Below are 15,015 nucleotides of genomic sequence, written 5' to 3' on the forward strand. Positions count from 1 at the left end.
AGCTTGAATCTCTAATCTAGCCTAAGATTGATTAAGGATAAAAAGGGGGATCGTTCGAAACAAGAGCAAATGATTTGAGAGTTATGTTGAGGTTGTACAATGTGAAGTCGACTCGAGGGTTATGTATGAATTGGTAAGTTCTAGTATGTCATAGGCTATAGGGGACATTCGTTGGATAACAGAAACGAAGACTCTAGTGGTTGTTGTGTTACTTATGGCTGGTGAGAGATGATATTATTTATTGTACTATATTTTCATATTTACCTATGTGGTTATTGAGTGTACATATATGTTTGTTGGTTATTGTTCCCGAGTTGTAAGGCATCCTGCTAAGGTAAGGCTTATTTTCGAGATCTCTGAGTTAAGTTTCGTCGTATTAAAGTAATGGTGATCTTAGTTAAATTAGTTGTCTAAGTCAAAAAAAAGGTTAAGTATGAACTTTGTGAAGCAGGTGTCTGAGTCCCGGTTTGTTGAGATAGATATGACAAATAATTAATAAATTGATGGTAGTTCAGATTTGTCTAAGAGCTGATATATTGGTGTGACTTCTTGATAAATAGTAAATTTGTCATAATGTGAGAAATATAGGGATGTTAAATAGTTCCGATAGGACGAGATGTTATGAAGAGTGTCCTAACGAATTAGTCTTGAGGAAAAAAGGTAAATGAGTTGGTGGAATAGATAAGGTTGTTGGGTTTCACGTGGTCCTTTTGTAGTATTAAGTAAGTGATAGAAACAGAGAGGTTCGGGTAAGTCTGTGATAAACTGTTACTTGGCTTGAATGGTTGATAGGTAAAAGGTTGGCATAGTTAGTATTAAATAAAGGGTGTTGAGAGATGAAATTTTAGTTTTTGCGATCTAAGAAAGATTTGTTGTTTCCGTTGGTGATCATAAGGGTCTAGAGAAGTTGTAATCGTTAGAAGTATAAATTGGGATTAGTATGATCAAACTTCGATATCTTAGATGACGCATATGTGTTGTAGCAATTCCTGTGGTAGGTTCGAGTACAAAAATATAGAAATTGGGTCTTTTAGCGAAGCTATAAGAAGCCTTGACTGATAAGATGAACGGATAGTGGTTGGGGCACACTTGGTGCCGTGGAGGCTTTCTTGTGGTTATAATGCATGTCCTTGGGTTATCGTCAACCTTCCTACTCCCCTTCTTCGTTCGAGGTCGAACGATGGGTAAATTGGTATTTGATGTAACGACCCGTTTAGTCGTTATAGTGTTTTGACCCATTTAACCGTGTTGACCCTTTCCCCGAGTCCGTATGACTTAGTGAAGCCATTGATTTGGGTCCCAAGGCGTTTGGGGATGTTTTGAATCTCGAGTGAAGGCTTAGTTTCATAGTGTTGGGGTTGACTTGGTCAACACCGGGTTAAAATGATCTCTTTTGGGAATTCCGATATCACGGGTGCGTCCGTAACGTGATTTACAATCAAAAAGCATATATGGTTTGTGTTTGGGAGGTTTCGGATAAGTTTTGGGTGCTAAAACAAAGTTTTGAACAAATCAGAAAGTTAGGCACGCGCTATAGCGAAGCACTGGGCAGAAACTCGTTTTTAAATGCTTTTTTTCAAGTCTTTCCCCTCATAAACCCAAAAACACTTCCTTAGAATGTGAGAAGCTATTTTTCTAGGGCTAGGGTGAAGTTCCTCCTTAAAAGTAAGTGCAAACCCTTACGTGATTCATTATCTTTCCTTCCTCAAATCGCATGACAAGCTTAAGCTCTATTAATAGTGGGTGAAAGATTAGTACCCAAGAATTGATGAAACCTTCAATAGTTGGAGGGTTAGGAGATAACAATGGAAAAGCATTCACAAGCACTTAGGATAAGATTCTAACCAAGTATTCATTATTTATTTGTCGATTATTATCATCTCATAGTCATTCTACGCACTAATTGTGAAGAACTAATAGGTTAAGAACCCTAGGGCTAAAAATAGAAAAGATGAATTTGAATATCTTGTGATGACTAGAATTCCATAAAATTAAGATGGAAGGTTAACTAGATGATGGGTAACATAATTGTGCACTAAATTTCTCGTTTTACCCTCATGAACCCGGATTCACATTGTAGGGGTATTTGGGTATTTTTTTAAAAGTATAGCAATTTGGGTATCGTTGGACTCGTTTAGACTCGTAGAGTACTTTTTGACTATATTGTATCTGAATTTTCAATAAAATTATAATTTTGCCCTTGTGTCTCGGGTTTGGCTATTTTTGGTCTATTTTTGGGTTTTAGGTAAAACTATGGCAATATGGATACCCTTAGATTCGTATTCTGACATAGAATTCATATTTGATAGACGTTAATCATTTTTGAGGTTCTCCAAAGAGTAAGGCAAGGCTAAGGTTTGGCGATTCGAGACTGTTACTCGGCATTCCAGGTAGGTTACGGCATACTTTAGTTAGACTTTGATTAGTGAGACGTATGTATTGTGTAGAATTTATGTGAGAAAGCATGATTAGGTCTTCAGAAATGGTGTTTTGATTGGATATTAGTTAGGTTGCTATGACTTGTGATTTTGTGAGCTCATCCCCATTACTCTATGTACTGAAACATGTGGTGTAGTTGTATTCATACTGTGGCGATTCAGGATGAATTTCTATTAGGTTGATTGTTGTTGATGGTGGCTCGTTGCCCTGTCATTATGATTAGGCTTATTACCTAAATTATCGTGTTGTACTCAATTCTCTCTTATTGTGACACATATCATCGGAGAAAGGAAGGATACTGAGTTTAGACCTGAATTGTGATTTATATATTTATGATAGTACGTAGATGAACACTTGATGTATGATTTACTTTTGATGATAATATATAGAAGAGTGGAGCTTCTTGGTGATACAAGACTTAGTTGTGAGGCGTACTTGCTATATGAGGAAGTAAACAGGGACATAGACTCTTATGTTGGTTGAGACGGTCTGTGTGATTCATTCCATGGTTGAGTTGATCCAGGTCTTGATATGACATATGGTTTTGTGACTTGTAACTTCACTGTTGCTTTATTGGTTTGCATTGATTTACCATATTTGCACTCATTTGCATTCATACACTCATGCATGATAGAAACGGTATGGAAGACTTGTGGCATGATGCCTTGTGTTTGACATTGATATTGCTAATTGTTCATAGTCCATACATACTAATGAACTGGAATACGCTGAGACATCCATTGTGATGTGAAATTAGTGAAGAAGTTAATATAATCTTCTTGTTGAACTTGTGATACTATTTGATACATAGTACTTAATGATTTAAGCATGGATAATAAGAGGGCAGGAAATACCGTTACGTACAGATATATGGAAAGGCATATATGTAACCTAGATTATGGCTCGTGGTTCGAGGTTCGTTCTGAAAATGAGAAGTACATTGATATGGCCCGCGTCCGAGGTTCGTTCCGGAGCGGAGGTTTATGCTCGATTTCGAGGAGTGAATACGGAACGAGTGGTACATTGACACCATGGGTCCCCTGCAGGTCATGACTACTGAGCAATGACATCAGTTAGCATGTGTGTACAGTTCGAGTGATTGGCCAGTGCATGGCATTGCATTGCATTGCACATCATCATATTTTGCATTGCACATCATTACATTTTATTCTGCATTATTATATGCTCGTTTGTTTCTGATTTTGGTATGGATGTTGAATGCCTATTGTGATATAATGATGACCATTGATTGAGTTAAATTGTGGACTAGTGTCTCTACCTAGGGAAGGAACTTGGACTTGTGATCATCTGGTGAGATTATTGAAACTTGATATACTTGTGGTTTAGAAGCTTCATCTTAGCGTGACTCGGTTATGGGATACGTGACTTGGATTTGAATTTTAAGTGCCTATCTGTTTATGTTGTTGATTTTATACTTACATGCGTGAACTAATCTTAGTACGCCTATGATGCTTACCGGTACATAGTGTTTATCACGATACTACCTTGCTGCGCCCCTTTTTGAGTGCAGATTGTGTTTCAGAGATTTCCTCCAGACTACATCTCTAGCTTGAAGCTAGTTTGCTCGATCAGATCCGTGGGTGAGCTTCTATCCATGCCATGCCGCCTGAAGATCTCTCTTTCCAGATGTCTATTTTTATTCTAGACATTATTTGTTTTTATATTTGAGATATACTTCAATCTTTAGACATTATTAGTTAGAGTCCTTGTACGATGACTTTCAGATTTTTGGGGTGTAATAGTTAGACTTCCGCACTTATATTAATTATTATTTATGACTTGGTAGACTATTTCTTCATTCACTTGCTCATTGACTGTTAATAAATGATTAAAGAAGTTGAAATTGGCTAATGACTAATGGGTTAACGGGTAAGGGTTCGCCTACTTGGGATAATAAGGTAGGTGCCCGCACGATCAGTAATTAGGGTCGTGACATAGCTTCACTTGCGTTTACTTGTTAATCCAATGGTACTTATCTACTCAACAGTTTGAGGAGACTACTAAATAAATTACTATTATAACATTAATGGTTTAAATCAAACCACAACACATCAGACATAGGACACTAGACTAGATGATCTAAGCAGTTGTTTATGAAGAAATATTGAATTGGTTAAAAGTATTATAACTACAGTAGCGCACGATACACTACCTACTACGCGACAACAAGTCGCCGAGTGAAGGAGCTGCTATGTAAGTGTGGTTAAGTAGTCAATTAGTTGATTCAATCTAAACATTTTAGTTGTACATGTTATCATATTTAACATCTTGTTATGCTGGTCTTAACACTAAAAAGTTGTTATTATAGTCTAAATTCTATGGTTTTTTCAAATTCCTATGGTCTGTTTAGTTGACCATCATATGACTAAATTGAAGGATCAACCAAGTCCCTTTTTTTCTCAGTCAACAAAAACAACAAATATATGTTAGAAAATATAAAGTCGGCTACATTAAAATACTAAGGTGTTTGATTTCGAATCTATTCTCTCCCTCTCACATTTTGGAACTGTCCTCCTTCTCCCAAAGTTAAATCTACTATGGCTAGACCAAAGACCCTAAATAAATTACCAAGAAGAAAGAGGAGGAGTGCAAGAAAGAGTATCCTCGATACAGAACCAACAATCATTGAAAACCATCTAGAAGAAACAACAGTTGAAAACCCTCCAGAACCAGCAATAGTTAAATCCCATCGGACAATGAGATCTGCAAAAGGAAACTTAAAGAAAGTCAATCAAGAGACGAAGAACCATAATTTTGGACAAAATTGAGTAAAGGGGGTAATAATGGTGACGGAAAAGGGAAAATGAAGCGTCTATTCAAGGAACATGCAGTGGTGGAAAACCGTCTAAGGACAAGATCCAGATTAAATTTCGAAGGTACACCCTTAGATAACTCTGTTGAAAAAGAAAGAGAGAAAATAAATATATGTGCTGATAAACAGGCCGAGATCGAACAAAAAGAAGAAGAAAAGGATGCAGGCTCTGATGACAAGTCTGTGAGTGACAATGAAGGAGAGCAATCTGATGTCATGGATGATGGTGAAAAGAAATTTGAGGAATCTGATGACAAGGATGATGGTGCAAATGAATGTGAGGAATCTGATGAGCGTGACAAGGAATGTGAGAAGTTGAATGCAGGCTCCGATGAGAATGTTGAGGGTGAAATTATAACGGCCCGTTTGGCCGTGACGGCTAGTTTTACCCTATTAACCCTTTCCTGAGCTACATCAGCGTATATTTGACCCGCGAGGACAGGTGGTATGATTTTCGAGGTCTTTGGATTTGATTTAGGTGACTTTGTGGGAAGTTTGGGCTTAAAGCGAAAACAGAGTTGACTCAAAGTTGACTTTTGGGTAAACGAACCTTTTTCAGGAATACGTCAATTTTGAGAGGTCCGGATGGTCTTTTAGAACTTGTGCGTATATTCGGTTCGGTTTCCAATGCACTCGGGTGAATTTTGGAACTTGGATTGGGAAGTTGGATTTGACGTATTGAGGGTTGACTCGGTCAACGAGACCTCCGTTGGGAATTTTGAGGCCCTGAAGTGAGTTCGTAGCGTGCTTTAATATATGTCTGTATATATCGCATGTGAGCAAATTGTTACACCCTGAAAAATTTTCGTGTCGTTTGCTTTGTGAATAAACGAACGAAGGCTCGGAGGGGTCATGGAACCCTTATAAGGTTAAGAAATACTCTTAACAAGTGTTAACTAAGTTTCTAAAGGTTCCGGGATGAAGCAAATTGAAGAAAATAAGTTTGTCGAAAATTTGAAAAAAAATTGGCAGAATTTTGGACAGAAATTTTGGGTCAACTTTAGAGGGGTATATCTCTTAGTATATCAAGAGTTTTGAGCTGAAACAAAAGCCTAAATTGAAGTTCAGGAAGTCTAGTTTGCAATGCAACAAACCGTTCGTCAATACCACATCGGAGTAGGCAATTATGGGCATTTCAAGATAAGCCTCTAAGCTACCAAATGGCTTCCCCACGGGCCCCACTGGGAAAGTCGGTGGAACCGACTTTCAAAGGGTATAAATACCCTATTATTCCCCTTTTTTTTCATCATTTAGACTTCTTTTGAGTTCTAGACACATCCATACACTTCTCTTAAACACTTATAACCCCTTAAATCAAGAATTCAACAAGATTACACCAAACTAGTTCATGAAAAGTGATTGTTCTTGTTTCTACTTGATGTTGTGGTGAGTTTGGTCTTGAAGAAAGTTGGTGTGGCTAAAGTTCTTCAAGTATAAGGTATGTTCTTCGTCCTATCTCTTAGGTTGAGTTGATTTGAAGGTTTAGCAAGTCTTAAAAGTGAAAATAGTTATGGAGGAAAGGTCATAAAGTGTTGTGTTGTAGTTGTTGAGTCTATGGACTGTTTTGAACATGTTGTAGCCGTGTTGTTGGTCTAATTTCCATGTATATGGATGGTATCTAATGTTGGTGTGTTGATGAGATTATGCTCCTTGATTGGGAAGAACAGAACTGTCTATTGTTATTGTATGTTGATAAACATCATGTGGGATGTTTTATGGAATATTTTGGTATTGATGATGTTATTGTTGGTGTTAGTGTTGTTGTTGTTGTACTGGTTGTTGGTATTGTGATTTCGGGCTAGGGATATAAACAGGGGAGATGCTGCCCGAATTTCGGCAGATTCTAAAGGGGTTTAATTTGAAGACTTAAGATAAGCATATGACGATAAGCCTAACAGTAGTATGAATTCTCTTGAATGTAGATTTACGAGCTTGGAAGGATAAGCGCTAAGTAGTAGAAGATGAAAAAGGTATGTTAAGGCTAGTCCCTTTCTTTCTAAAGGCATGATTCCTTTCTTATGAACATATATATGTTTTCCATAACATTCTTATTCCCAAAAGTTAGAATTTCATGATTCTTAGAGTTTCTTATGATGCTAAAGATAAGTATGTTCCATGATGATGATTCCATTTTTTGAGACTCCAAAGCTTATGGATTTGATGCTATTATGAGATTATTGAGCTTATTTCATGATTTCCTTTATTTCATCCATTGTTGTTGATCTCACCTCATAATACTTGTCCCTTCGAGGTGAGATATAGCGATGATGATAATTCCATTTCCTTGATTTTATCCAAGTTTATCGTTCTTGATACTCTCATGACACTATTGAAATCATCTTACGATAGTTGATCCTCTAAGGACAGATATGGTGAGAATGATAACGACGATGATGATGTGCTTTTATTTATGTATTCTTATATATGTATATATATAGTCATATATGATCGAGTCCCGAAAGGGCTGGGTACAGATATGATCGAGTCCCAAAAGGGCCGTGTACAGATATGACCGAGTCCCGAAAGGGCCGGCTACAGATATGATTGAGTCCCGAAAGGGCCGGGTACAGATATGACCGAGTCCCAAAGGGGCCCGGTACAGATATTACAGAGTCCTACTATGGCCGGGTACCGATATGATCGAGTCCCGAAAGGGCCGGGTACAGATATGACCGAGTCCCGAAGGGGCCGGGTACAGATATTACGAGTCCTACTATGGTCGGGTACCGATATTGTATAGGTATGTATGTGGATATATGAAATGTTTCATCTAGAAAAAAGTTAAGTAAGTATGCTGAATGTCTTAAAAGGTATCATGAGGTATAAACCGTTCCTTTATCTTACGTTTTTCTTCGTGCTTTTATCATCTTACTATTCATGCCTTACATACTCAATACATTATTTGTACTGAAGTCCTTTCTTGTGGACACTACACTCATGCCCGCAGGTAGGCAGGGAGTTGGATCAGATCCATAGGTGCTTTATCAGCGGATTCTCAGGAGCACTCCACTTACTTCGGAGCTGCAGTCTATTGGTATTGGTCTTCATGGTCACTTGTATTCTATGTAGAGGCTCGTAGACATGTGTGTGTACAGTTAGACGTTTCATAACCCTACCAGTTCATATCATTGTATAACAGTTTAGTAGCCTTGTCTGCTGGTGACGATGGGCATAATTGTTGAAGATTATATAGAGATGTGCCGTTATGTTATGATACATGTCCTTACAGATTATGATATCCATGAGCTACCTTTATGGTCTACCCAGAAATGATTATGAGACGTATGTTTAGAGGTGATTGGTGTGTTAGCTCCGGGTGCCTGTCATGGCCCTCTGATTAGGTCGCGACACAAATGGCCTCGAGTCATAGTCAGGATTTTGGGTTGAGATTGTAAAACTTGAGAATTCTGGTGTTTGGTGCTATCTATGGTGGCACCAAGGCCACTGCACCAAGACCGTGGCAGCGGTACTGCTGTAGCGGTAGCCCTGCCGCTATAGCAGCCACATGGAATTAGGAAGGACCGCTGAAGAGTCAGGGACAGCTGAAGCGGTACCTCTGAAGCGGTATAATGGGCGCTGAAGCGGGTGAGGGGCTGAGTTGAGTATAAAGTCTTACGTTAAAACCCTTAATTGCCTCATAACCTCATACTTGGTTCTAAGGATGTTTTGAGAGCTTTTCAAGGTTTCCTGGCAGATTCTTCTCATTGGTAAGTGACTCCACTCTTTTACTTCATTAAATTCTTATAATCTACCCTAGTTAACCTCCATTAAATGCTAGAATTCTTTAGAACTTGAAGAATAAAATGGTTTTTTTTTAATGGTTTCTTCTCCAAATGGGTTTTAGTCTTCCAAAGTGAGAATCATTGTGGGTTTAGCTTCCTTAAGCATGAAAGTTGTTGAGATAATGATTGATAGACTTGAATCACCCATTACTTGTTGATGAATTAGAAAGGGTTTTTGGGTTTCTTTCTTGAATAAGTTGTTAATTATAAAACCTTAATTTGTTGGTGAATTAAGCTTGATTAAGTATGGAATTGATGAGTAGTAGCTATATTGTCACGACCCATTTTGCTTAGGCCGTGCGGGCACTTACCTTCCTACCTCGATAAGCGAACCCTTATCCCAACAATGAACTAATACATAAATTGAAGAAAGTTAAGTAGCGGAAATCAATAAATATGTAAGTCTCACTATATATATAGATAGATAGTAGTAAAGAGTGCGTAAGTCAGTAAATACCCCCAGGGTCTAGTCTGAATAATACAATAGCATCTAGGGAGAATAATACAATCTGGAAGTACTAATACATAATATCTGTCATGACCCAATCGGAGGGCCATGACGGGCACCCAGAGCTAACCCACCCGGGCACCTCTCGGCGTACATTCACATTCATATCTAGGCGAGCCACATGGCTTAGCAACAAACTCTATACCTCAATAAATACCATTTTTAATGGCTAAAACACTTTTATATCAACATCAACAACTACACCCATATACATATACACAAGCCGACGAGGCTAACAAAATAATATACCAAAAATATGAGCCGACAAGGCAAAAGACATCTACTATCCATGACTGTCTACGAGCCTCTAAGAAGAGTAGAAAATATCATCATAAGACGGGACAGGGCCCCGCCATGCCCATATGTATATACACAAAAGAATAGTACCAACAGCTGCAGCTCCGGATCAAATGGAGCTCCTCTAAGCAATCACTGGATATGCAGCCTAAGGATCAAGTCTATCTCCCTGTCCACCTGCGGGCATGACGCAGCGTCCACAAATAAAAGGACGTCAGTACGGATAATGTACTGAGTATGTAAGGCATAATCAATAACAAAATAGAATCATGAACGATAATATAAGAAATAAGAGTCATGGGATGATATAGCCATTTATACCTCTAGCGAGGTTCATCGTATTTACTTACCTTTTTTCTAATGGGAACCTTCCATTTCGTGCATTTATACATATAGTAGTATCATACCTGACCATAGAGGTTCGGTGTCTCACATACCCGGCCACGACAAGGCTCGGTGTTATACATACCTGGCCCTACCAAGGCTCAGTGTTATCCGTATCCAACTGCAGTGGTGTGCGCGCAATAGATATCATATCCGGCCATATAAGCTCGGCGTCACTTAATAGTCATACATACATACATACATACATATATATATATATATATAGGAGTGCATAAGTATCATCAACATGATCATCATCATCCTCACTATCGCTATATCTTTCCTTAGAGGATCAGCTATCAAGGGCTAGAACCAATAGCACCATGAGAACACTAAGAACTATGAGCTTTGGTGATTCTAGGAATCGAAGTCATCATAGAAGACATTATGGAATTCACGTAAAGGTATACACAATGGAATCATGCCTTAAGGAAAGAAGGGTTAGCCTTACATACCTCTTTGTCTTCTTAACTACCTAACGTTCACCGCCAAGGCTTGAGAAATCTACATTTAAGGGGATTCATACCATGGTTAAGTCTTAAAGACATTCTTGAATTCAAACTAGAACAACTCATGAGCTAACAAAAATTAGGCAGCATATCCCCTATTTCATCGACTTCCACCATATCGCAAAACAATTCTCAAACAACTATAATAACATCCACAATATCACAATCAAGTAGTCATATTCCATTAAGTCTCAAAATTCATTCTCATATTCAACTTATACCAACAACTTCACACCAACCCTTTGCACAATTTTAAACAACACTTCCTTATCACCATTGATACCCTTCATTACAAGATTATATCCATAGCATACTAAGAATCATGACTCAAGTTAGTTTACTACTCAAAAACATCATGAAATCTACATTTAGGCCTCATCTTCTACTTTCTCCTTTCACCCAAGTTATTCAACAACTAAGCATTCTTAACAACATGAAATAAGCATGAAAACTAACCTTTTATCTCATAAGAATGAGCTTTGGAGCAAGTTACCAACTTATATGAAAATCCTAGCTTCAATACCCAAGAAATTCTTGAGGTCTACTAACCCTAGCAAGTCTTCCAACACATGGATATCTTGATTCTTGCCTCTTGATCTTTGATTTCTCTTGAGTTTGGTCCAATATATGTATGGGAGGGTTCTAGAGCTCTCAAGGGTTTGGGAGAAGTGGAAAAATGCAAAATAAGAACAAGGGTCATCTATTTATATAAAAAAAAAAAAAAAAAAAAATTGCCCGACCGATCTATACGGCCATTTTTCCGGTCCGTATAACTTATACGGTCCGTATAAATAGGCCGTATAATCCCACCAAGAAAATAACCTCCTTTGGAAGGGTTACACGGACCATTTATACGGGTTGTATAACATATACGGTCCATATAACTGGTCGTACAACCCACAGTTTTCCAAAACTCTCTCTCGTCGATTTGTTCGACTTCCAATCCTTGTGGAACCTTATTAACACTTATATAACACTTCATTAATCACCTAAGAGGCCCTACAGCAGCTCCTCAAGACATTACTAAATATGCAGCAACTCAACTATTGCGAAAACCTTTCCAAACATGAATTACATTTCACTTCCTTTAACGAACTTAGTTTCACATATGCATATGACTTCAAAATCTTATGGTATGCACTTTAAGCTATCTAGTACTTTCCTTAATCTCGTAAGGACTTCTTATTCACCTTAAGCTCGCATTAGTCTACTTACAAGGCAACAAATTTGAAATTTCCGAGATGTAATAATATCTATGTCTCTGGAATAAAAGTAAGACATGTAATAGGAAAGTCTTCAAGGTCAGCGGACGCCATGCTCACCCTGGAAACTCGAGTGGAAGCTGAAGAGTCGATCAGCCACGGGTCAGAGAAGTAGATCCGACCTGGTACTCTGCATTCATAAAAGAATGCAGCAAGTGCAGGTCAGTACAAACAACAGTACTGGTAGGCATCATCGGCCGACTAAGCATAGTTAACACAATTCAGAAAATAAAGCAACCAAGCATGAGACAATATAATTGCAACCGAGTATCCGTCATCACCTATGTAAGCATCTAAACCCAAATATGATAAGTCTGAGTATATCTGATCCAATCCAATCACCACAATAGAATCATCACAATCCAATCATCACAACATCTCAATCAAGTCATAATGCAATGCAGTGCAATAATGGTATGAATGCGATGCCAGCCATGCCATGCAAATGAGTTGTACACATGTACTCGGGACGGAAATATCGACATCTTGGTAGCACAACCCAGAGTGACTTGCGAAGTCTAAGTACCACCCATCCCGGGTCTTTGCCCAACAGACAGACGGGACCTTGGCTAATTGCTCACAGGGGGAGTCTCACCGGCACCACCCTGAGGGACCCGCGAAGTCCATGCACTAACAACGATTCCGGGATAACATCGGAATCGGCCATGCAACAATGATGCCCAAAATAGTTCATCGTACATTGGCCTCCTCACAGTCACTCAAATAAAAGAGTCGGTCAAATATCAGTTTCACACAAATCAACGATTCCGGAATTGAACCTCAGACATCGGCCTTCTCACAATCACTCAAGTAAAAGAGTTCATCAAATATCGGTTTCATATAATCAATGATTCCGGAATGGATCTTTGGACATCGTCCTTTTCACAATCACTCAAGTAAAAGAGTTTATCTGTCATGACCCAACCGGAGGGCCATGACGGGCACCCGGTGCTAACCCACCCAGGCACCCCTCATCGTACATTCACATTTTTCATCTAGGTGAGCCACATAGCTTAATCTAATTTCTATCCATTATTCATGCTAATCTCGTTGGGCGATAATACATTCATAACATCATTAACAACTAAGCCCATATCAATGTACATAAGCCGATGAGGCTATCAAAAAGATATACAAAATATAAGCCGACAAGGCTAAGGACATCTAATTATACACAACTGTCTACGAGCCTTTAAGGAGAGTATGTCATATCATATAGGCGGGACAGGACCCCGCCTTGCACATGGGTATGTACACAAAAGAATAATACCAAAAGCTGTAGCTCTGCAATGAAATAGAGCTTCTCTATGTAGTCCCTGAGCAAGATATCTATGGATCAAGCCTGTCTCCCTGTCCACCTGCGGGCATGACGCAGCGTCCACAAATAAAAGGACGTCAGTACGAATAATGTACTGAGTATGTAAAGCATAATCAACATCATAATATGAGCATAAGAGACAGCACAAGAAATAGCATAGGATGGGGGAATCGGGGAGTAGTAGAGCCATCATCATAATTATTACTTGTCTTTCTTAAGGACCTTCCATTTCTAATGCGTGCTTGTGTACATACATATATGCGTATACCTATGTCCATATTCGTGTACATATCTATGTCCATGATCATATACATATTCACATCCATTTTCATATCCGTATTCATATACATATTCGTATTCATATACATATTCGTATCCATAGCATACCCGACCATAAAGGTTCGGTGGTTTCACATACCCGGCCATGACAAGGCTCGGTGTCATACATACCTGGCCCTACCAAGGCTCAGTGTTATCCGTACCAACGGTGGTGTGCGCGCAATAGATATCATACCCGGCCATATAAGCTCGGTGTTATATAATAGTCATATATACTTAGACACGTTTACATAAAAGTCCATAAGTATCATCAACATCATTGCCATCATCGTTTTCGTTACATCTATCCTTATAGGATCAACTATCATATAAAGGAAGTACTATTATCGTGAAAGTATCGAGAATCATGAGCTTTGGTACTCTTAGAGGTAGAGTCATTTATAAATCATTATGGAACTCATGAAAGGATATATATACATATATAGCAAGGGAACCATGCCTTAATGAAAGAAGGGTTAGCCTTACATACCTCTTTTTATCTCCTTAACTATTTAGCGTTCACCGTTGAAGCTCGAATAATCTACATTTAGAAGAATTCATACCATGGTTAAGCCTTAATGAAACTCTTCAATTCAAACTAGGGTAATTCATGTTCTAATGAAAATTGGGCAGCATTTCCCTATTTCGTCAACTTCCACTATATCACAAAACAACTCCCAAACAACCACAATAATATCCACAGTATCATAATCAAGTATTCACATTCAATTTAGCCTTCAAAATTCATCCTTGTGTTCAACTTATGCTAGCAACTTCATACCCATTTTAGCACATTTTCATATAATGCGTCTTCATCACCATTATTACTTTCCATAGCCATATTATACCCATATTATACTAAGAATCATAACTCAAGTTAGCTTTCTACTCAAAAACCTCATAAAAACTACATTTAGAACTCATCTTCCACTTTTTCTTTCCACCTAAGTTGTTCAACAAATAAACATTCTTGATAGTATGTAATAAGTATGAAAACTAACCTTTTATCTCATAAGAATGAGCTTTGAAGCAAGCTTATCAACTTATATGAAAACCCTAGCTTGATATCCAAAGAATTCTTAGAGTTTATTAACCTAGCAAGACTTCTAGCACATGGCTATCTTGATTCTTGCCTCTTGATATTTAATCTCTCTTGGATTTGGCTTGAATTAGTTTATGGAGTGGAAGAGAGGGGTTTTGGAGAGCCTTTGGATCTGATTTGGTAAAATAATATGCCCAAATGAAGTGGAACGAAATATATAAAGCGGAACTTAAACTCCCGTCGGGCAATTCTGCGCCCATTTTGACGGGCCGTATAAATTCCTACGGACCGTCAAAATGGTCCGTAGAACTGCCCAGTCAAAT

This window comes from Lycium ferocissimum, unplaced genomic scaffold, assembly GCF_029784015.1.
Source record: "Lycium ferocissimum isolate CSIRO_LF1 unplaced genomic scaffold, AGI_CSIRO_Lferr_CH_V1 ctg2330, whole genome shotgun sequence".
Taxonomy (NCBI): Eukaryota; Viridiplantae; Streptophyta; class Magnoliopsida; order Solanales; family Solanaceae; genus Lycium; species Lycium ferocissimum.